The sequence below is a fragment of the Elgaria multicarinata genome, chromosome 1 (assembly GCF_023053635.1).
Source record: "Elgaria multicarinata webbii isolate HBS135686 ecotype San Diego chromosome 1, rElgMul1.1.pri, whole genome shotgun sequence".
Lineage (NCBI taxonomy): Eukaryota > Metazoa > Chordata > Lepidosauria > Squamata > Anguidae > Elgaria > Elgaria multicarinata.
Window position 1 is genome coordinate 206,481,196 of NC_086171.1, and position 24,869 is coordinate 206,506,064.

A 24,869-nucleotide genomic window follows, 5' to 3' on the forward strand; every position below is an offset into this window, starting at 1 on the left:
TTAAAAAAAAAAGGTCCCACCCACTCTGCCTTCCACCATGCACACTTTGCATTTGGTTATGCTCAGAGGAAGAACCAATTAGGGATTTTATTATATTAAGCACTATATAAGTATTAATAAAACAAACAATTAGTATGCTAGCGAGAGACATGTTATCTCCATGACCTTCTTGTGGGTTTCTTGGAGACATCTGATTTATTCTTAAGGGAAACCAGCTGGTGGACCACTAAACAGACTTGGGTTTGATCCACCATGGCTCTTGTGATTTGAAGTTCTCACTATAAACAAGCACAAAAGATCACAAGACCAAGTACAACTCCTGAAAATGCGAAGTCCCACACATGTATGCAGGACATAACTAGATATAACAAGGCCTACAATTCACATGGGTATAAAGTTCACAAATGTCCATCAATGCTGATGAGGTATTTCTTAATATTATAAAAAAGCTCCTCTGAATAGGCCCGTTCATGAATCCATTTCGGATGATCCTCATTCATGGGAATTATATCAATGTGGGAGGAGGGGAACCAAACACGCATTCCTGCTATTTATAAATCATTGACAATGTTCCACATCTACTAGGCCGAAGTAATTTATAATTACTGTGTCGGTGCAAAATTCTGCTGATAGGAAACACACACTGCATTTTCTCTAAGACCACTGGCAGAGTAATCCATTAAAAATCTACTGAGAGATGCATCTCAAAATCTAAGCTATAAACAATACATTAATTTGGAAATATATACATCAATAATTGCTTTATCTTTGTTAAAATACAAATCTAATCTGCACAAATGCTCATGATACAATATTGTTCTAATTACATAATGGTAATTAGGGCTGTGCACAGATCCCCACCTCCACCCGCTTTGGAAGCCAATTCTGAACTGGACCTGATCCACCTTGTCCTGATTCGGACCCAGTTTGACCCGCTTCAGATCCAGATCCAGATTGAGCCTTGGACAACCGAGTCATTTGAATGTCTATTCTCCCAGCGGCCGCTGAAGCAGTGCAAAGTGATTCAGACCTGATCCGACCCTCTCCGGACCTACTTCAGATCCGGACTGGTCTGAAGCGCTGCACAGCCCAAGTGGCAATACAGCATTGTTGGCTTCGCTGTTACAGTTCTTCTTAGGTTCGCTAATACATTTTTCTTTGCAGAGGTGGGAATGGGCTCCTTTTGCCCCCAGGAAGACTCCATGCTTTAGATAAAAGTCCAAATGTGAGGTGGTAACCATTTGCATGTTTACCTAGGAGCGAGCCATACTGTCTCATAGCGCTTATGAGTTACCATGCATAGGATTGTGTTGAGAATATGTGTGGGCCTATCTTTATTAAATTGATAGATGTACAGCCTATGGAATTCCCAGAATGGCGCAGAGCAGTGAAGAATAGCTCTGTGATCTCTGTCCCCACCACTACCACCACCACCCCTTCTTTGACCTCTGTCCCAACCACCCAGTAGTAAATTGCATGGCTAGTTAAAATGAGAAGGTTTCCCTACTATAAACAGAATTGTGAGTGTATCTGGGGTGAGGCAAGCATTTTTTCTCAGCAGCACTTCCATATTTTTGGGAGGAACATTTTTTCCCCCATTTAAATCAGGGATGGACAATTTCAGGAGACTGGGACTACATTTCTCACCCCCACTCCCATGGGCTGCAGTCCTGCTACTGCTGAAATTGGCAGTGCAGTGGCAAAACAAAACAAAACAAAAAACCAGCAGCTTGCCACTGAAGAGAGAGAGGCTGTTTCTTCTTCCTCTAATGGCCTTAGCAATGCTAGTTGGAGGGAGGAAGAGATGGAGGTTCTCAACTAGAGAAGCCCCTGACTGTTGCTTTCTCTCCCTCTGGCTTTTCTACACAACACTATTAATCTGCTGTATCTACTTTCAATTTCAGCACAGAACTGAGAACCAAGCGCTATATGAAAAACATTTCCTTTCCTGCTTTTCCACTGCATAACCTCTAGGTGGTACTGCAGTATAGTGAAATAGTGCAATTACACAAGAGGAAAAACATTTTCTTTCACTTTCACAAATACTTCATTTTCTTTGCTCTAAAGAAACTCGTGGAAAGTGCTGCTTAAAGTAGAAGTGAAACTGGAGAATCACAATGTCATTTAAAGAACCCGTTAACAACTGTGAGTAGGGAATGATGAGTGCACAATAAATGCTTAGCATAGAATCGTCAAAAAAGAGGATAAAAGTGTACAGCTATTTGCATACAATTTTCATATGCTAACTGATATGTATACACTCAAATTCAGAAATATTTAATATAATTTCAATAGAAATATAGTGCATCTTACCATCATGTGGAAGACTGTCCAGGTGACCTGTGTGCCTACCTGTTCAGTCTTCTGTTCAGGTGTTAACAGTTGATGGATAACAGTTCTTATGGCTCTTTATCTGTAAACCAGAAATGGAGAGGACAGCCCTACAAATAAAGGTCACCTTCAAACAGAGGACAGTCTCTGTAAAAGAGGATACATCTGTAAAAGAGGATGCCGTCCTAGCAGCATGAACATGTGCTCTACCACTGAGAACAACTCGCATCTTGGAAAGAGTGTGCAAAAAGTATTATTGTTAAAAATAGCAGCAACAAAAGTATTATTTTATCTTTCTAAAAAGCTTTCTCAGGAGACACAAAATTGAGGATGAACATTGCAAAGAAGTCTTGATGATCCATCATCTTGCATTTCAAAACCACTCTGCTTGAAATACTTGAAAAAGGCACGCTAGAGACAACTCAACCAAGAATGGGAAAGAATGGCCAGAGATTTAAAGGAAGAAAAACAAAAAGAAATGCATGGGAATTATTGTTAAAATGCACCTGCAGCATTACTGTTTAAAAAGCCTGTAATTCTAATTTATTTGTATTTAATGTTAGTGAGTTTAGGAGAAAGTTCTTCAAGGACTGACGAGTCATCCCAGTACAGACCAATGATTTTTCAGTTTAAATTCTGAAAGAATCCATTCTGATCCTGTGGGATTTGCTTGTCTTCAGCTATGTTTCTATACTATGCTATATGTTACTTGCATTCACTTGAGATACTTTGTTCTAAAGTTTTGTTTTGTTTTACTTTACCTGAAATATCAGGCAGTTTAATATGCTCATTTAATAGAGAATATTTTACAAAGCCATGATAGACTTGGGTTTATTTGGCAATTAATCTCTACTTATGTAGGATTCATTAAATTCTTTCCAGATTTTTGCAACTAACATGATGCAAGGGCTCTATGGTAACATACTGGATAAACAATCAGATCTAACTAGAAGCCTGCAGCACAGAGATTGACTGTGTTGTATGCGAAGTTCTTCCTCTGCAGGTTCATGGTCACAAGCGGCGACACTAGAAGTCAACAACATTCCCCTCCTATGCAATTCGGCAGCCCTGTCAGCTGCTGTAACACCGACTTTTTTATCCCACAACTTACTAGGGCTTTTGCTTCCAGATTCTTTGCGGGATTAAGATCAGCTCCTTTACACAGGCAGTCACGTGCTTTGATACATTCATTAGTCTGCAAGTTCTATATGTTTCATTATACAGCCTCTAGATGGCGTTGCCATGTAGCACATTATTACTCACAGCCAATATATCAGATTAATGCTCCTTGCTGTGTTACCTCCTTTAGCTTCCTGTGTCCCCACCACTTCCTTGCCTGACCGTTTCCTTCCTTTCACTTGTGCATAGCCCCTTCTGTATTCAAAGGCCCCTTTGGACGTTTTGCCTCAGCCCTATTTTCTCATCAGAACAGTGGCGAAAAAGAAATGGACACAGAGAAGCTTTCAAGTTTCTTTCGTCAAATCCCCTCTCTTCTCTCCATCCCCCCGTCTCCCTTGCAACTATTCAAACAGAATTATTTCCCCAGCCATTGGAAAGTTTGTGAGGTGGATTGTTTGCACTAGCTCTGTCAATCAATGTCAGAGGCTTCCCTGCCGTAAGAGCAAGACAATACAATAAATACCCTGAGTTCAGATTCTACTTCATTCTTTCCCCACCCACTGCAAAAACAAGAATTTTAGGATTGCCTACAAAGGGAGATCTACGTAGGAGTACTTGTAATTTCTGCAAGCTGTGTTGCTTTTTCTTACAGCTGTAGTGGGAATGCTGTATAAAGTAGCCAGCAAAAGACTCAGAAATATGAGGTTTTGTGGCTGGTGGGTATGCTGTTTGGTTTGGGGTGATTGTCTGCTCCCACAGACCTCTCTAAGGCCCTGTCTACACCATTGTTTCTTGGAGGGATCATCCCTGTGCGTCCAAACAGGGGATCTCGGGATCACGGAGGGATGATGCCTCCATTTCCCCAGGACAACTGAAACCTCAGTTATCCCGGTTTTACATGTGGTCCCGAAACGATCCCAAGGACCGCGGGAGGTGTGGGTGCCCGTCCCGGCTTTTTCCTTCTTCCCTGTGAATAGCGGGGGTCATCAGAGGGAAGGAGCTGGGACAGGGGGAGTCCAGGTCATCGGGGGTGGGGTGGGGAGCGGGGGTGGGGCTTTTTTTATCTTTTCATTTTCGCTGGAGTGTGAGTGCGCTGCAGCTCTTTCCCTTTAAAAAAAAATGGCAGCCGCAACGCTGCGCAGCCCGTGTAGACTGAGGGCGACGATCCCGGAAGCAGTCTGGGATCGCCCCCCTCCCTCCCTCTACACTCGTAGGTGTAGAAAGGGCCCAAATCTCCAACCTTCAGTGGTTATGCAGAACAGGGAATGGTATAGGCGTTATGTCCTCCTTTACATCTTTATCTAGTTGTATGGTTTTGTAAGACAAAACCCACAAGTTCTGCTGCATGTACGTCAGTACTTCAGTTGTGCTTCCAAAAGAGGCCCTCATAGTCCCTACATTACAATCTTTTCATTCATCCAAACATTTTAAACTATTGCGAATCGGAGTTTTTAAAGGTTTCACCTGTGACTAATTGATGATGATGATGATGATGATGATGATGATGATGATGATAATGATAATAATAATTTTATTTGTTACCCACCTCCCCCTCCAGATTAATTGTTTTATTATTTATTTATTTATTTATTTATTACATTTCTATACCGCCCAATAGCCGGAGCTCTCTGGGCGGTTCACAAAAATCAAAACCATTCAAAGTATAAAACAACAGTATAAAACCATAATATAAAATACAATATAAAAGCTCAACCAGATCAAAACAGCAGCAATGCAAAATTACAAATTTAAAACACCAAGTTAAAATTTATTTATAGACTGTTAAAATGCTGGGAGAATAAAAAGGTTGTCACCTGGCGTCTAACGGCATATAATGCATGGCATAATTGCTTGCACACTGTACAAGCATTGTACATAATTGCTTGTACACTGCTGTCAGGGAATAGTTTCAGCACTGCAATGGACCTTGCAGATCGTAGCTAAGATTTAATTAGTAACAGTCTGGAAGTGTTTGGGCTTATTCAGCCCAGGATCGGTAAGCTCCACCCAACAAGCGTTTTACTGGGCGCTCGTTACTGGGCACTCACGAATTACTCACATGGCGTTGTCTGCCTCTCGCCCATCTTCTGCCCCTTCTGGCCATTATTACACCACAAAAAAAACCTCATTAAATCCGTTTGCTGCTCTCTCCAACCAGATTGAATGGGGCTAATTACTTCCTGTTTTCAGGAAGCGACGTGGAAGTGGCGACAGAAGAAGCGATGGGAGCCGCGCATTTGACTAGATGTTATGAAGCTCTTTGTGAGTTTATCTCAGTGTTCTCAGAGATGAGCAGGGGGGAGTCGCTATACTCCCCCCGCCCATCTGAGAAGTTGTCCTTGACAACCAAAGGGACTGGTAGCTTGCCATGAGAACCTGATAGAGGAGGGATGAGGGTCTGCAGAAGGGTCACCCAGATTGAAGCGTCATCCTGGAGGGCTGAGCCGTGACACCCTGTTTGGACAGGCGACTTGGTGTAAGGCTGAAAACCCTAGTCTATCAAGTGGTCTGGAGGCGGTGTCTTACTGCCACGCCTCCCCTTTTAAGCTGATGCAAGAGCGAGGAGTCTTTGCTAGGAACATCCTGCCTGCATTTCCTGAAGCCCTCTCTGTTTGGATCCATCATCATCTGGGCCTCTGGAGGCACTCTGCTAAATTGGAACGTTGGATTGCTAAGGACCTGCCATGAAAAGAACCGTGAGGCTTTTTACAGACTTGAACTCTTGTTTCCTGTGAGTTGTGTGTCTCTGGGCATGTCTACACCATAGAGCATAGAGGGAGGAAGGGAGAAGGGGAGGATCACGGACTTACTGGCTTCTGTGATCCTCCCCCAGCGTCTAGATGTCTGCGGGACATCCCAGAAGGACATCACGGCCGCCATTTAAAAAACAACCTAGTGCCAAAATTGTTATCTTTATTGTGTCAGGTTAAGACCTTCCTTTACTCCTAAGTATTTGGTAGCCTATGATAGTTTTTTAAAAATAATAATGTCATAGGATATTATTTAGATTGGTTTGTGTGTATAAGTGTCTGCTCTGTTTATATGTTTGTGGATAAACTGTTTCTATATTATGCATAATACTGTGTTTTTAAGGTTTTTAATCTTTATAAACTGCTGTTGAGTGGTATAGAAATGTAATAAATGAAATGAAATGGAAATGAAATGAAATGGAGTTTAGTTGATTTTAATGTTCTCCTGAGAGTCGAAAGCTAAGTTTCTGGAACTATCAGTATTCCTAAGCTGAACCCATTCATTCTATTTGGCTCCAAACCAGAAACTCTGGCTTCTAGCTCTGGCAAGTGAAAAGCTAATAGGACACAAAGTATGCCTAGAGTGAGGCATATAAATCACTCCACTGGCTGCCAATTAGTTTCTGGGCAAAGTACAAAGTGTTGGTCATTAAAGGTAATGACCCTTTGTACTTCGCCCAGAAAGCCCTGCATGGTATGGGTCCTTGCTACCTGCGGGATCGCCTTCTCCCGTACACCACACACACACAGGTCCTCTGGGGAGAACTTACTTCAGTTAGCCAAAACTAGGCTGACAACTGTTACCCCGAAGCCCTTTTCTTCTCTCTCCCCCAGACTGTGGAATGGCCTGCCGGAGGAGATTCATCAACTTAACACTCTCTCCAAGTTTAAGACAGCTATAAAGACTAGCCCCTTCTGGCAGTCCTACCCAGATGAATTTTAAACCTAAGAATTTTAAGATGTCCTGATTGTTATTTAAATATTGTATTGGTTTTTATATGCTTTTTAAAATTAATTTTATGTATTTGATTTATATTGTATTGTACTTAATGTTGTTCCTTGCCTCGATCCAAAGGGAGAGGTGGGTAAGAAATAATAATAATAATAATAATAATAATAATAATAATAATAACAACAACAACAACAACAAAAATTGTGGCATGCAGTGATGGGAAAGGAGACCAGTATTCTTAGGCAAATTGGAAATCAAAAGATGCTCCATGTTAGTAACCTGGGAAACCAGAAAAAAACTTTCTGTTTTGTTTATCTGTGTCTAAATCTGTTCTTGACTGCTTAGAAAAGAGAAGAAAACAAAATTTGAACTTCACAGAGATAACACAGGGAGAAGCTATCCCACAAGAACGGGAACCAGATAAAAGACGCTTCTGTATCTGTAATGTTCACAAACATGGTACAAGAATTTCCATGAGTATAATTGAGACGTTTCAAAATAGATACTTTGGGCTTGATAATTCAACCGATAAAAATTCATAATCTCCCAATGACTTGAAGGGAGACCCAGACACATTTCATCAATCAGCTCTTCTGTGAATGCGATAAATCCTCACAGTTCCATGGGGGAAGTCTGATCATTGCTTCCCACAGGCACAGGATGATACCAATTTTAAGCATATGACCAAATGCCTATGGAAAATACCCTTAAAGTGTCTGGAAGTTTCAATTGGTTCAAAGTGCTACTGCCAGACTATTATCTTTGGTCGATACTGAGCACATAATAACTCCCAGTCCTATTTTATCTGCATTGATTACCTGTTCATTTCTCCTCCCCCCCTTTTTATTGTGTATATCAATAAAACAAAACAGAAAATATGTGTAAAGAAAAAAACACATTACATATATTGGAATATCACCATTTTTCATCATGTGTACCATTCATTCATTTTTAAAAGGGGAGAGTCATCGCAATACTTAAAGCTGCAGGTGCCTGTGGCGTTACAGCCCACAAGTCAGTTCCCTAATGTATGTCTAGGATTTGTAAGTCTATTGTGTTTAGAATGTTGATCTGAGTGGGTGGAGATTGAATATCTTAGGAGGCAGGAGGAGGGTATATAAGGGAATGATTGAAGGGATAGGGGGGTGTTTTTAAAGTACTTTGGTTCGAGGGAGAATTAGAGGATCAGGGTAAAGAGGGTTGTCTTTTGAGTGTAGTGTGCAGATAGTCAGTTGGTGTGTATTAAACAATCCTGGTAATAAAGAAAGTCCAAGAGTGAAGGTGTGAGAGAAAGGAAAGCGTGTATGAGAAGAGAGAAAGGATTGGATGAGAGGTTTTAACAAGAGTCTGAAAAGTTTTATTATGAAACGAAGTTTGTGAACATAGAAATAAATTTTTATTCAGTTTGTTTAATCCACAAAAATCCCACATGTCTCCTTGGCATTTATCATCTGCAGTTATATACATATAACACCCGTTCTGACATTAATTCACCCTCAGCACATATAATTCATAGCACATTATTTTATTCCTGAAATTATTCCTGTTTAACCCCTTTCTCCTCATAGTTTGTAGAAAGGTGGTGTTTGTCCCTCACCTCAGGTTCATAAAGTGGTGGCGCTTAGCTTGAGCAGGGAGTGTCTGCGGACAGGCCTGTTGTAAAGACCCTGTGTCGTGCGTGGCACAATGCCCTCCTCTCTTTAGTATCTGGTCAAGAGGGCAGGACTCCTGCAGCTTTAACTGTTATGATGAAGACAAAATTTCACCAGGTGCTACATGCATTCAAATGAGACTTTGCTGAAATTCCCTTTTCTATACAACTTTAAAGATACAGGAGCCCTGTCCTCCTTTTCATATGGTCACCCTAATATAACCCCTGTTCAAAAGTTGATAGTGTTATTAGGTTTTCAGTCCATTGAATTCTGGGAGATGAACATTTGCCCTTCCAACGTGGTAATATAAGTTTTCTGGCTGTCATGAGGGCCCTGAAGATCCATCTTCACTAGTCATTGCCACAGATTTTAAGGTCTATCTTTTGCAGCCTTAGAGGCAAGAAATTTAAAAGAACAAAATAAATGAAAGCTGTGGTTCACAGGACTGTTAATTCTTCATTTCAAACCAATTTAGGATACTTTGACTACTGCTACCTTCTGATCTAGCTCAACACTTCCCCTTAGGGTATCCAGTAAATTGGTACCATGCTGGGAAACTTAAATAAGTTCACATTCTGATTTTTGTCTCTGTATACGCATCCAGAACCTAAGAGCTTTAATGCAATGGTCTGTTGAATTGGAACTGACAAACTCTTTTATAATTCAAGTTTAGGGTTGTTAAGAAGGTGGGTCCAGCCACTAAGCAATTTTCTGATTTCCTGACTAGACCACTGACATCAGAAATTGAGGGTACTGCACCATCGGACAAAACACCAAACGTGGTGTCTTAAACCAAAGTTAATCCAAAAAACAAAAAGGGTTTAAGAAAACGAACATGTTCAGACGCCATTGGTAATGTCGAACCACGTTACCAATGTGTGATAAATCTTCCTGTTAAAAATGACTAAAGCGTGCATATCTGCTTGTAATTAATTGTTTTGAATAAGTGAGACAGGTAAAAAGCTATATCAGCATAAGGAGTGAGTCATGCTAACACAGTGTCACAGGGCTGTTGTTAAATATATATATATATATATATATATTTCCCTTTATGAACGACGAAGTGAGCAGCAACTCATATGGCAGCTAAAAGCAGTTAGTTAGCTTTCTTTGGCTACACACAGGACAGATAAGCTGAAACAACGGCCAAGGCTGGCCTGAGATATTTTGCTGCCAAGGTAAAGGACTAGATGGTGTGTCCTCTGCCCTCCCCACCCCAATTCCATATAAAGAAGCCAACAGCACAGGCAATTAAGAACATAACAAGGACCGCTGCTGGATTGGACCAAAGGCCTATCTAGTCCAGCATTCTGTTCCAACAATGGACAAACAGATGCCTATAGGAAGACCACAAGCTGCCACTGACAGATGTCTGCTCCACTTTTAAAGCCATCCAAATTGGTGGCCATCATTACGTGAACAGATACTTCCTTTTGTCTGTCCTGAATCTCCCATCATTTAGTCCGGATTCTAATGAGAAGGGGGGATTCTCCTTATCCACTCTTTCTGCCTCCATAATTTTGTACACCTCTGTCATGTCCACACTTACAAACCCTTTTTCTAAGCTAAAACACCGGAAACTTTGTAACCTTTTGTCGTTAGAGAGTTGCTCTGGCCCCTTGATAATTTTGCTTGCTGTTTTGTGCACTTTTTCCAACTGTACAAGATCTTTTTGAGGTATTTATTTATTTATTGCATTTTTATACCGCCCAATAGCTGAAGCTCTATTGGTGGTTTACAAAAATTAAACCATAAAAACCATTCAAAATATAAAAACAGTATAAAAGCATAATATAAAATACAATATAAAAACACAGCCAGATAGGGTGACCAGATGCACCGGGAAACCCCGGAGACCTCCGGAAAAACGGCAGTCACTGGGGCAACCAGGACTGGCCCCCAATTCACCGGGGGAAAGTTCAGGGCTGGACGATCCATTCCTGGACTTCCAGGAAAATCAAGCAGCAATGCAGAAATTAATACAGATTTAAAATAGAAATTTTAAACAGCAAAGTTAAAATTATGTTAAACGACTGTTAAAATGCTGAGAAAATAAAAAGGTCTTCACCTGGCATCGAAAAGAGTATAATGTAAATGCCAGGCAAACCTCTCTAGGGAGCTTGTTCCACAGCTGGGGTGCCACAGCAGAGAAGGCCCTCCTCCCACCTGCCTCACTTCCTTTGGCAGGGACTCACGGAGAAGGACTCCTGAGGATGACCGCAGGTACATATGGGAGGAACAGAAGTGTGGATGGGATTGCAAGGGGCTGCCTTCATGGCACCAGGTTTCCGCCGCCACCACCTCCCTCTTCGGCCCTGTGCTTTCCCTCTCCCAGGGTGGCATCAGGTAATCCTAATGCCGAGGAGGGAGTGCAGGATTTCTGGGAAGCCATCGAGGTCCTGAAGCCACCCCGCCCTCTTCCTGGTGGAAGGCGACCAATCACTGGACACCTTCTACCAGGCTCTGCCCCTGAGTTGACCCCGGAGCGGTCACATGGCGGGAGTGCTGTGTTGATGTTGCTCTATTTGAAAAAGTTGGGGTAAATCTCCAACTTTTTCAAAATCCAGCATCGCGGGGAAGCCCTGCAGTGGCGGCGAATCTGCGCTTGCGTCGTCTGACTGGGCACAGATCCACAACCACTATATGTGGGCTTTCCCCACATATAGACAGCCCCCCAAGTATAGTTACACCATAGATTAGTATAGTCTAGATTAGTATAACGGCATTAAGATATAGTGGGGGCTGCTTGCGTAAAAAAACACGAAGACCCCAAAAAATTATAAAAGACACCTCAACTGCTTATCTACACCATTTTGAAAGATGGCTGTCATATTGATTTCTAATTGATTTTTTTTGGGGGGGGGTGTCCCTATCTTAAATGACTTATGCAGGCCTAAAGTAAACGTGAGTAAAGTAGCACCTTCTTACCACAAATTGCTGGATATTTACATGAGCAGACCTAACTAATATTGGCGGACTTATTTTCTATTCCTTTCCTAATGTGCCCCAACGTGTAATTTGCCTTTTTCACAGCAGGGTTGATGTTTTCATCCACCCCAACCGCAAGATCCCTTTCCTGGTCTGTCACTAGCTCTTTCAACCCTATATATGTGAAGTTAAGGTGTTTTGCCAAAATGTACTTCACTTTACACTTGTTTATATTGAATCACCATTTGAATGCTCACTCAAACCCAGTTTGGAAAGCTAACAGATCAAATTCAGTTTTCGTCATTGCGAAAGCTAAGAGAATACATGTGCATGAGATTCGCAGCCTATAGAGCTGCAGCAAAATAAATATACCTCTCGTCCCACCCCAAATTAGACTATGCATAGTTTTTCACGTACTTTTAGGAGGCTGATGAAAACTTAAAAACAAAACACAAATGCTTTTGGATTATGAGTTACTGCTGATGAGAATTTTGTATGGTTTTTTTTTTTTTAATGATCCTGTTTTTGTTCACTGTCCTGAGAACCTTGGTGGGATATAAAACTTTAATTATTTATGTAGGAAAAGATTTTGGGTATATGGGGTTTTGGGATTATTTGCAGTCCAATCTGATAAATATTTACTTAGAAGTAAATATTTATAGTTAATTGGACGTATGAGTAAGCTTACTTGAAAATAGGGCTCACTTCTATATATGCACAGGCTGGGCTGTAATTATGGGAATAATCAGACGAGCATTTATCACAAGCTTGGTACTGCTCACTCATGTTTTTTTCATGCGTCCTTTAGACAACACCATCTGTCTCCCGCGCACCTCCCGCTCCTTCTTGCCTTTTTTCGTCACAAAATGGACCCCTTTTAATCCACTTTTTTAAAAAACGGAATGCGCCGCCATTTCCTGCTGTGTGCAAGAAAAGCAGCGTGATAAAAATGACACCTGAATGGGTCACAAGGTCTTTGTTTACTTTTCTTCCCCAGGAAGAAAGAGGAAGTAATGTGGGACAGGAGCGGGGGCAGAGAAGCGACAGTAGGGAACTGTGATTCCCACCCTCCGTCTGATGACGCTGTATATGTCACTAAGCTAGCTGTAGACTGTGAACCTCTGCAAGAAATTAATACAAATGTTCCAAGTATGGTGTGAACATTTATTAATATTTATTGTATTTTCAGACCAATCCTCCTAAGCATTCATACTCAATCCTCTTAAGCATGTATAAGTCCACAAATGTCATGTCACTGGTTTTCTTTCCAGTGCTGCAATCTCAAAATGTCTAAGCTAAAATAAGTATATAACAAGAAGCAACAATCCTATATATACTTCCCTGAGAGTAACTCAGTTTGAACCTAGCAGAATGTCTTCCCCTATATATAGCCAGTCGACCTTTAAGATCTTCAGAGGAGGTGTTGCTGGTCTTTCTGTCACCAACAGAATGTTGCCATGTAATTTCTTGAAAGTGGGCCTTCTCAGTGGTGGCACCCATTCATTCTCTGGCACACACTCCCTCGTGCAGTTTGGGAGGTAGAAAATGTGGTATGTTTTAAATTTCTGAAAGCACACTTGTCCACCCAGGTTTTCTCTGGTTTTCTCCATCTTACTGTCCTTTATATAGGTCTTTATTGTTATTATAGTTACAATTGTTTTAAATAGTATACTTTTAATAGTAATTTTTAATATTTATATGTAAATTGCTTAAAAGATTTTATTATTTTAAGTGATATTGATTCTTTTTTAAAAAAATAATTATTACACTTATATCCCTCCTTTTTTCCTCCAAGGAACTCAAAATGGGGTACGTGATTCTTCTCCCCTCTCTTTTATTATCTTCGCAACTACCCTGTGAGGTAGGTTGGGCTGAGAGTCAAGGACTAGCCCAGAATCACCCAGTGAGCTTCACGGACTGAGTGAGGACTATGATCCACATCCCACAAGCCTCTAACCACGACAGCATACTGAATCTCAAGTGGCATTTCAGCATTAATAATGAATTAATTAAAAAAACCCAACTAAGCTTAACGGGATCCACTTCTGGATAGATAGGCGTAGTAAGTTTCCAATTCTATGCATACTTCCTTGGGTATAAGCCCCACTGAATGCGGGGTGCTTTTCAGTAAACGTTCACTTGCAGGGTGCCATCCTACACACATTTACTAGGGAGTAAAACCCATTGGGCCCAGCGGGACTTCCTTTAGAGTAAACATCAGGCAAACTAATGCACGTACAACCATGCAGCCTATACAAAGAGCTTTTGCAGCATTCAAGGACGGGAGTTGCAACGATACCACATTCCCCTCCGCCCCCGGGTCGTCTGAAGGATGGAAGCCCCCCACGGATTTCTATTACGCACATACTTTGCAAAATCCCTTTGGTATTTGCATGGCCACGCCCCATCCTGGCCACGCCATTGGCCAAGCCGCCTCACCCGCGACGGTGCAGGGGCGGGGCGGTCGGGCGCGCGCTCTTCCGGCAACCCCGTCCTGTCATTAGCATACGCCGAGCCCATTGGCCCGTTCGAGGGAGGCGGGCGCTCCTTTCGTCACGTCGCCCCGGGCCTCCCGATTAGGAGCTGCGGCCCGCCTGTCAAAGGGGAGGCGGAGGGAGACGAGGGGTGGGATTGAGAAGACGGCGACGAGGGGTCTCACTTCCGCCTTGGTGTCAACGGGGCTCGTCGCGGGGGGCTTGCAGCGCGCGCAGGCGCGCCGCGGGACCGAGCGAGCCGGGTGCCAGGTAACCGACCCCCCCTCTCCGCCCCGCGGGGCTTATCCGCCGTCCTCCCCGCTCCCTCAGCCGCTCGCAGCGCCTGGCACTGAGGGGAGGAGGGAAGCAGCTGGGAGCCCGGCCTGCCTAAGGGAGGGTTGTTGGGGAGGTTGGCGGCTTTGCCCCCTCACGAGAGCGCCCTGGAAGTGGGGCTGGGGGGGAAGTGGCCTCCGCTCCCCCTTCCCCATCGTGAGGGGGGGGGAAGGAAGACCCGCACCGAGGGCTCCGTGTGAGGAGAGATGGCGGGCCGAAGGGACTGTTTTCCTCCCCCCCCCCCCCCCCGTAGCCCAAGCACATGCTTTGCCTGCGAAAAGGATCCCCTCGCCCGGTGCTGAGGATCCCCGGGGGTCCCGCTGGAACAGCCTTTCCCCAGTTCTGATCATGTTTTGGACCACAGCGTCCCTGACATTGGCCGTGCCGCCTGGGGCTGACGGGAGGTGTAGTCCAAGACCACCTGGAGGGTGCCAGGTGTAGGTGTGTGGGTGGGGAGAGAAAAACCCACTCTCCAGACTGCAGCCCCAGAAAGCTGGGTCAATGGGCTGATTCTGTACAAGGCAGTTAATCTTATGTTCCACGCAGACTCTTGCCCTAAGTAGTTCCTTCCAGGAGCAGGTTCCTGTGGGCGGAGGAGGGTAGGTGAGAGTAGGGGAAGCCCTTAAGGACGCAGGCTTACAGAGTCCCCCCTCAGCCCTCCCTCAACTCCCATTACCACAGCTCCCTTTGCACGCCCGTCTTGCCTCTCAGTTGCCGGTAACTGTAGAGTTGCCAACTTCCTTTATCTTTATGTTGTTTTTGCTTCTCTCTCTCTCTGGCCCCTGTTCCTGCTCTTATCAGCACCTTGCCTTGCAGATAGTCATGATGATACACTGATTTCTGCATGTTGAAAAGCTTCACTTGCTGGTTTTTGCGGTTCAAGATGTTCAGATCACAGGACAGAAGGCTAGGCTGATACGCTTTTGTTTTTAGTCTTTCTCCCAGTCAGTTGGTAACTCTGGTAAGGTAGGATTTTGCCCTGGGGCCTCAAGTTGCTGATCCCTCCCGTAGAAGGCATAGTCCTTTTGCCCCATTTTCCGCCTCTCATTAGTTCCCCAGGGTTGCACAGGGAGACCAGCTTATGATATTCATGGTATTTGGATCAGATGTTACACTACAGGCCTGAATGCTCTCTGCTGTTCATCTCTGTCTTCCAGGGATGGGGCAACCCCTCGGTGAAATTGTGGCCTTATTTCTGTGGTGGCGTTGTATTCTCTTTGTCCTCAAATCTGAAATTTCAAACCTGGAGGTGACACAACGTGTCACTTTTTGTTTAGAGGAGAGAGTCTACCCTGCACAGTTTGATGAAGAGGGCAGGGGAAGGAGAATAACAAGATTTTCTGCATCTTGCAGCCCCAAAGCCACCTTGGGACTGGGGATAGCTCATTCCAGAGCAGTTCCTTTCCATAAGTGTGGGGCCTTATGTGCTACCAGTGCTGTGCAGATAGGCTCCAGTAGTGAGATTATTTTGCCTGGTAACAGGAGTGATCCCTGCTTTGAGGTCTGTTGCTCTCATTCCATGGCTGACCACTCCTCTTAATCGATTCCAGAATATAACTTGATGTGCCAGTGTCAACAGAAATAAATTCCTTCCTGTGAAGAGAGAATTTTGCCTGAGGAATAACCTATAACCTTGTAGTGGGAAATAGACCTTCTAATTCTTTGCATAACATTTGCTGCTTTTTCCCTTGGTCTGTTTCACCTAACAGTGGAAATACACTAAACTAGTTACTTCCTTGTGCCTTGGTGGGGGGAAGTCTCCTGTCCCTTTTAGCTTGGACACTGTATGGTCCTAGTGATGAGACTGTCTTGCCTAGGGGTAGAAGTGTCACTTATTGCGAGGCTTGCTACCCTTTTTCTATAGCTGCCTACCCCTGCAGCAAATTGTGAGGCTAGCTGGAACATAGGGAAGCATTTTCTTTCTACACCTTTTGGTAAGTGAAGACTTGAAACCACAACACTGACAGCTGAGGGTGTTGCTCTTTGTAGAGGTAGTGAAATTAGGATGTGGAGCCTTTTGCTCATACTTCCATTGTGAATTGTAACTAAAGGCATGCATATGAGATAACAAGAGGTAGTGGTACTCTTTAAAGTCATCAGTGTAGAAATTGGTAAGAGCATTGGCTATTGGGTCGAATAGAAATGCAATAAATAAATAAGATGGTTAAGAGCAAAGGGAAAGGCGGTTATCTTGAATTGACTTGAATGTTTGGATTGCTTTTGTTCCTTCTTGAAGTAGTTGCTGTTTGCCTAACTGAGAGCTTGGGTTTTCACTTTGGGCCTGTTCAGACAATCACGGGGTGGGACGTAAGGGGATAACAGAACGAAGGATTGGGGAGGAGTAGGGAAACCATGACAAGTGGTTCCGCATGATTGTGGAACCATTCCAGGCAGCTTGCTTCCTTACCCCTCCTCTACTCACGGTCCCATGGCTATTCTCTCACCGTGGTATCTGCAGATCCCAGCGCCACTGTGGCAGGAATGAGGTCATGTCAGCTGATGCAGCCACCACTCGGCAATCATGATAATAGAGATTGGCCGTGCGGGCTAGAGCATCACTGGCACTTCCGGGCACTCTAGGTAGCCATCTCTATGATCGCCTGGATTTATCCACAAGGCACCTGAGTAAGCTCCCCATACCCACTCTGCAGAGGGTGAGTAACATGGGTGGGTAGCTCCCCCACACACAACATATTAACCCCTCATGGATTGTTGAGGGATAAACAACCCAGATGTTGAATCCATGGTTTATTTTTAGTTTAAAACTCTGGGCTTTGTCTCTCGATAACCCAGAGTGAGCATGTCACATCAAACAACCCAGGAACAGGTCGTTACTGGATTGTTGATAAAAGCGATTGCAAAGCGGAAGCACTGAGCATGTAAGAGGCAGTGCACTTGCTCACTCCAACACAGCCCTGCCAGTTCATGGATTAAACAACCCATGAATTGGTGTTACATGTGAACCAGGCTGTAACATCAATATAACATTATAATGAGATGAGTGGGGAACTGTCAGAGAGATGTGAAATACTGTGACTTGTCAGTCCTACTAAAGAGGCCTAGCAGGCTGTATATGGAACACTTCTGTTGAAAAGTATGAGCCCAAGTAATAAATCCCCTGAAGATGTGAAGTAAGGATAAATATGAACGGTATGGACTCCACGGTGTGTAACTTTTGTGCACTTTTATGTTCACTTCTTTTGCCACATAGAAGTTTTCAGAAGCTACACCTATGTAAGAACAAACATGTATATAACAGTTAAACATGGCCTTACAGTGTGTGACATGATCGCATGAGAGATAAGGTAGCCCTGTAGATACTGTTGAATGAGGGCCAATGTTCAAATCCTAGATTAGCCATAATTTCCCTTTAGTGGCCCTGTATAGACTGTTATGAACATAGTCGTATACCAGGGAGCAGAGAGGGCTCCACAGCGCTAGAGAGGGCACTCCGAAGCAATCAAGTTGACAGCCCCTCTATATCTCACTGTTCTATAGTGATGCTAAGGTCTCGTGCTGCATCACCAGCTCTCTCCACTGAAAAGTCCCCAAGAGCATTCAGAAATCCATCAGATTCCATCAGCCTCTTGGGGCGGTCAATCTGAATGGGTTCCACACACCTGAAGTAAGTAAGTTACACTGTGATTTTGAATCTCACCAGGAAGTGATCTGACTATAACAGTGGGGTTAGTGGGTGGGGGGGAAACTATTTTCAGATTACTTAGCTCACCACTTGGAGCAAAAACCAAATCAAGGGTATGCCCTGCTACTAATTTACATTAGGCTGGTTTGGACATAATGCTAAATGCTGATTTTGTGTTACATAAATGAACCCCAGGCTCATAAACTCTTTTCTCTGCTTTTGCTTGTGTTATCAACTGCAGGTTTAGCTTTATGTCTGAATCCTAAATTGTGATTAGTCATAGAATAGCAGAGTTGGAAGGGGCCTGTAAGGCCATCGAGTCCGACCCCCAGCTCAATGCAGGAAACCACCTTAAAGCATCACTGGCAGTTGGCTGTCTAGCTGCCTCTTGAATGCCTCTAGTGTGGGAGAGCCCACGGCCTTCCTAGGTAACTGGTTCCATTGTTGTACTGCTCTAACAGCCAGGAAGTTAACTATGGTTTACTGAAAGTCTTCATAAACTATGGTTTGAAGTTGGCTTGTTTCAGTAAACCATAGTTAAAATTAATCAGTTTTTCCACCTTCGTCCAACTAAAAGCTCTTGATCTCATGTCTGTGGCTCATTCACACAACATTAAACCATAGTTTAACATTACAACTGAACACAACCAGTGGCCCAGTTTGCAAGTCACTCTAAACCAGGGTTGATAAAAATCAATGATTTTTTAAAATCAGAATTGAATTTTAAAAACTGAAATCAGATGTTGAAATTTCCTTAAAACAATTAGTTAAACGAGAGCTTGGGTGAAAGTCATCATCATGAAAACCAATTAGAAGTTCTAATTGAATATGTTAACAGCAGTATATGGGGATGGGACAGCAGCTGGCGTGCATAAGAGCATGGGGTCTCTCTCTAAATGCAAAGAATAGAGAAGGTAATTGAATAGAGAATTTGGGGAGTCTGTGTAGATCTGGAGGACGATCCCATGTAAATGCAATGGAGAGGGGAGGGTAATTCAAAGTGAAAAAGAAAGTGAACATATTCATGTAGTCCTCCTGAGGAAACATTTGCTGCCTGTATCCTTCACTGTAGAAAGGAAATACCTAGCATGGCAGCTGCAGGCCATAAAAGAGACCCTGTTTATTTTTTTCTGTACCTACTGTGGTTGAAATTGCCTAAAATTTATTCAAAAATCCATGTATGCGTTTTGTTAATGTTGTTGTTTGTTTATTCTTCTGGTTTGTATTCTTCTTCAACAGTCTTATTAGTACAATTTATAAGCCTGTTTGCTGGTGGTGAATCTGGCACAATATGACAAAAATATCATGATTAAGTGAACAGTTGGAGCTAGTACATCTCCCTAATGACTTCACAAATTCATTCTGAACAAATTATCATCCCATTTTTTTTAATGAAAATTAATCTGAAAACAATTCAGAATAATGAAATTTACATCTCTGAATATGTATTAAGGTTATAGTAAACAGTAATATACTTCTACTAAAATGATGATTAAATAGAATCTTCACTGGTGACTTAAACTGTGATTTAAATCATTAAAATTGAATCTTCCAGAGAAGTGATTTAAATCAAATCAACCCTGCTCTAAACCATTGTTTAGTGCAGCTAGGAATGAAGCACAGCAAGCCTCAGGCTCATACGCTCCCCCGCCCTCTCCTGTGTGGCCAGGAGGAGGATTTTGGAAGGTTTTGCTACTGGTTTTGATTAACTGCAGCTCAACTTGTTTGTTTTCAAACTAATATGGTGAATGTACAGGTTGTTAGTCTGGTCAATACAACAAACCATGGTTAACAAAAAGTGGAAGCTTCATAATTCTGGTTTGAGTCTCGCAGCAGCTTGTTTGTGCTTGTTCATGTCATGCTAATCTGTGGTTCAGCATGATGTGTGAACTGGGCCACTGTGTTTGCGAGGATGAATGAAACTACCATATAAAACATTCTATGCAGTTGCAGAGTTAGGTTTGGTGATAGAATTGTGGAGTAGTTTACCCATGTAGAAAATGCAAAGGATTTTGTAATACAGTATCAGTTGCCAAACAGTTATCTCAGACAGGAGTTAAGCATTCTAGGTTCTGTTGAAAGTTAATATTGCTAAAGTGCTTCTCACTTTGGTAAGTAGGATTTCAGTGGCGATAATATAAATACTACTGCGGTGGTTTTCCTGGGCAATACAGAGTGCATGGAGGTCTTACTTGGGTATTAGTATAAGATGAGAGGAAGTTGTACAGTTAACATGCTAGCCTTAAATTTCATTGCCAAATCTTTCTTCCCAAAATATTTAACAGATTTTTGCAATTGTAAAATATTTCGTTGCAATTGTAAGCAAAGTTAGTTCTTTGAATACTCTACCGTTTGAAGCAGGGACCAAAAAGAATTTGATATACCTTTGGGGAGCTTTGTAATTTAGCAACTCTGCACAGCATTTTTTTTCAAGTATCTGTACCTGCCTCCTGCATGCACCTCCCAGCAAATCACTTCAGGCTGCTCATAAAATTAATAAATGAATAAATTATTATATTTAACTAGTATTACATACAAACAATAACATGCAATTAAAATGTAGATAATTGGGACAGTTCCTTTCTATGCATAAACGATGGTATCAAGGGCACTGAAAAGGAAGGATAATCCAACAATTAAACTACTTTTGGAAAGAATTTCATAATCAGTACTTCCTTGAGCAAATCATTTGGAAGTGTAGTCTCAAAGTTTTATATCCCTTTAAGCCTCATTCCCTTCAAAGACCCTTAAAAGGAACTTAACTCTGGTAGCTCCATCTTTCTGCCTGTTTCTTATTGAGAGGGATCATTCTTAGGGTGACTATATTTGGGAAACAAAAAAAGGAGGCCAACATGGCCAGCCTTAAGGGGGCGTGCCCACCCCAACATGCCCAGCCCCTGAGGAGGCGTGCCCATCCTGACATAACCACCCCAAGGGGGCGTCACCTTGGTCACATGTCTGATTTTACAGTTCACAATTGAGACAAACCTGTTCTACATAATATGTTAATGTTAAAATTGCTGAAATAAAGAACACCTATCTGAAGTTAACATGTATTTTTAGTTGCTGTACAAATTTCTTTGTGGTAGTTCTTTTTGCTGTCCTCATACAAGATCAATAGAAAAGAAAATCTGTTATTTTCCTTTTTTTCCAAATTAGGGGAAAAAACAGCTAAAGAACACTGTAGTTAGGAGGGGGTACACCAGTGTTAGACCAAACAGAAAAAGGGAAGTATGCAGTAAAGAAAGATTAGAAAGGGAGGCAAAAGGTGCAATCCTCTAGCCAAAAAAAGTCCTACAAACCCCAGCATTCCACAGCGAGCATGCACAGGATTGTTCCCTAACCAGAAACAAGCCTCACTGTGTTTAATAGGACTTAATCCCAAGTAAGGGTGGAGAAAGAAGAGAGAATGATTGGGTCACTGTAGCAATCTTTTCTCAGGACCATTCAGTGTGATTTAATATTAAGCAAGAAAGAGTGGCTCTCTTTAAAACATTGTTTTAAATGCAAGCAAAAACTGTCTTTTCCTCCCCCCTGTGTCCTCCTTTTCTTCCCCCCCCACCCACCCAAGAAGCAACCAGTTCACCCATGCAGCCAAGTGTGGGTCTAGGCTCTGTGCTGGGGCGCCGCAGGTGGGTGGCTGCTCCAGCTGCTGCTGGTCCTCTTCTGAGCTGCCATGGCAGCTGGCCAGGCATTATTCTTCTTGGAGAGCAAGCATGGCCCTTTCAATTTGTGCGAGGTGGGGAAGGCGTTATATGTCTCCAGGAAGTGCTCAGATCAGCTACGCCAATGGCGTAGCTGAATTGAGCTCCTCCAGAAGACAGAGAAGACGTGTGTGCCCTCCCTCCATGCCCGATAAATTGAGGTCCAGCCCCAGTTGCCCTGGAGATCCCTAATTTTCCGGAGATCTCCGGGGTTTTCCTGGTCCCCCTAATCATTCTCCTTGGCTACTACTTTGGCTGATGTGTGAACTTCATGAAGTTTCTTTAAGGATATGTCCAAACATACATACATAGAGCTGCTGTGGAAGTGCATTGTCTGCATTTTGTCCCTGTGTTTGGGATGAAACTGGTTCTGCACTGCACTGATTGGTAGGGGATTTCTGAGTACTTTTGGAGTAGTGTTTTTTATTTTAAAAATTGTGTGCTTTAAAAAAGCTGTATGGCTTAGAACAACAGGGTTCCAGATCATTAGCAATGCACAGATCTACACTACTATAAAAAATGGCTCCCTGACATCTGTGGATTATTATGTATTTCTCCCCCTCCTCCCTTCCCCCACAACTAATCAGCCTGAGATTACAAAAAGCAGGCAAGTTATTTAGAAAAGAAAGCATTTTAATGCAGCAGAAAGGTTAGTGATCACAGTAATTGGATTGTTGCATATTTCGAATCTTCATATGAACTTTATACCCAGAGGATGTATAGGCCTGCAGCCAGATTATGAAAATTATGTGTGCCTTATGGCACTGGCTATATGCCTGCAATTAAAGGCTTAATCCTATGGAGATAGTTGTTAGCCTCTGAATTTTTAGGTTGGTGACTATCCAATGCAGGGTGGCCAGAGCACAGAGGCAATCCTGTATTTTTGGTTACAAGACAGAGGTTGCGAGGAGTGCTGTTTCTGGGCCCTGAGGTCAGAGCCTGGGTTCTGACCTTGGATCCCAAAACCTGAAAAATCCTATGTCTCCAGACATTGTCTAGGGGACATAGGATTGCGCCCTAATATAGATAATGAATATAACATTGCTGTTCAGTGCTTCACTCTTAAATTTTCATGCACTGGCTCACTTACACCCTTCGGGCCTTTCTGCACTAAGATATTTTGAAATTTGTTTCAGGAATGGTGCTTGTATGCAGTGATAAATTATCTCTGCAAGGACACTAACACATCTGCATGTAAGACTATTCTCAAGGGCTTCTTTTATAACATTTCACAATATTGCCAGTTATTTAGAACTAATGCTAGGTGGGGATATAAGGCATTTGTGACTTCAAAATAAGAGACAGTGCATTTTGGAGTGGGAAGTAATCTTGACCAAAGATCAGGCTTCGAAAAGTCTTGGTTTGGTGGATCTTGGGGCACCTAGGATCTCTGTTATTTCAGTCTGGCTCAAGACAGAGCCCACAACAAACTAATTATCTGAATGTATTGGACTGCAAGGAGATCAAACCAATCCATACTCCAGGAAATAAAGCCAGACTGCTCACTTGAGGGAATGGTATTAAAGGCAAAACTGAAGTTCTTTGGCCACATAATGAGAAGACAGGATACCCTGGAGAAGAGGCTGATGCTAGGGAAAGTAGAAGGCAAAAGGAAGAGGGGCCGACCAAGGGAAAGATGGAGGGATGATATTCTGGAGGGGACAGACTTGATGTTGGGGGAGCTAGGGGTGGCGACAGCCGACAGAAAGCTCTGGCGTGGGCTGGTCCATGAAGTCACGAAGAGTCGGAAACGACTGAACGAATAAACAACAACAAATTATGTGAGTAAGCTGCCCTTAAGGGCTGGAGCGAGAGAGAAATAAGGATTGGAGTTTGCATCATATGGATTTTATAAGCATGGCTGCATTTGGAGAATGTCTTGGGGCTCCATCACACCAGTGATTTATCGCACACTCACCATTCCTGGTATGTGGTTTTGCAGCCCAGTACTCACATGACGTCATCCATGTCTTGCACTCATTTCGCCTCTTCCCCTCCATGCTTTGTTTCTTTTCAGAGCAGGGAAAGTCTGGATTATTTTCCCTCCATGCAAAACAAATGCACTCCTTCCTCCTGTGTATTGCTGTCGTTGCAAAACAAATGCACTTTCCCTCTCCTTAGTTTGTTGTATAACCCCCCTCCAGCCCCCTCCAGCACGACTCCACTGAGTAGAAAAGTACCTGAATTTAGGGAGTACAAGGAGGTAAGGATAGGTGGAAGATGGGGTCGATTCTCTCCCCTCTCTCTCCCCTTAGGTAAACATCGGACACTGAATAAAGTAAAAATGTGATTAATATCACTGCTGCCATAGTGTCTAGTTTGACCTCCTACTTTTACAGCTGGAGTTCCAGGGATACATTCCCGACTTCTGATTAAAACTTCTGGGAAACTTGTGTCTGCTTGATTCAGTAACCTCAAATAGCAATTGGATGATGAAATGTTTTTCTTCACATCTACCATTTTTAATTTGGCAAGAATGAATGAGGCAGGATATATGTATTTTTTCTCTGAAAGTGTGTACATGAATGAACTTTCATAAACAAGATCATGAAAGTGAAGTCAGAAAAAAAATTTAAGCTCATTATTTCCTCAAACTGAAGAGCGTGTTTAAGGAACTGGGAGGTAGCCATGCTTTTTTTTTTTTTTTTTTTGGCTAACGGGATCATTACCAGGCCTGCGATTAATAGCTTACAGTCCCACTGGGATTGCTGAAGGGGAGGTGTGTCCTGTGAGTCCATCTTTGCTATGGGCCTCAGTTACCTCGTTGGAAGTGACGGTTGGAAATGCCTGTTGTTCTAAGGTTAGGCAGCTATACTTGGGACAGAACGCATGGAAGATCTAGTAAGCTGGAAAGTAGGGTTGATACATAAAATTTTAGGAATATTGATTCAACGGATTGTGAGTCACCATTGTGGTAAAATGGATAGGATTTTGGACATGGAATACCTTTAGGTTTTTATCCTGCAACCGCCCTGCCTCAAAA

At 42.8% G+C, this 24,869-nt stretch overlaps 1 protein-coding gene across 2 annotated transcripts in view; it reads left to right on the top strand.

Moving 5' to 3' along the window:
• The first annotated feature begins 14,363 nt into the window (after nt 1-14,363).
• The window catches only part of OSBPL2 (oxysterol binding protein like 2), a 79,584-nt gene continuing 69,078 nt past the window's right edge, over nt 14,364-24,869 (top strand). For both annotated transcript variants that reach the window (XM_063146855.1, XM_063146864.1), the window contains exon 1: nt 14,364-14,476. The gene's annotated coding sequence lies outside the window, so the exon portion shown is untranslated. The remainder of the gene's footprint in view (nt 14,477-24,869) is intronic.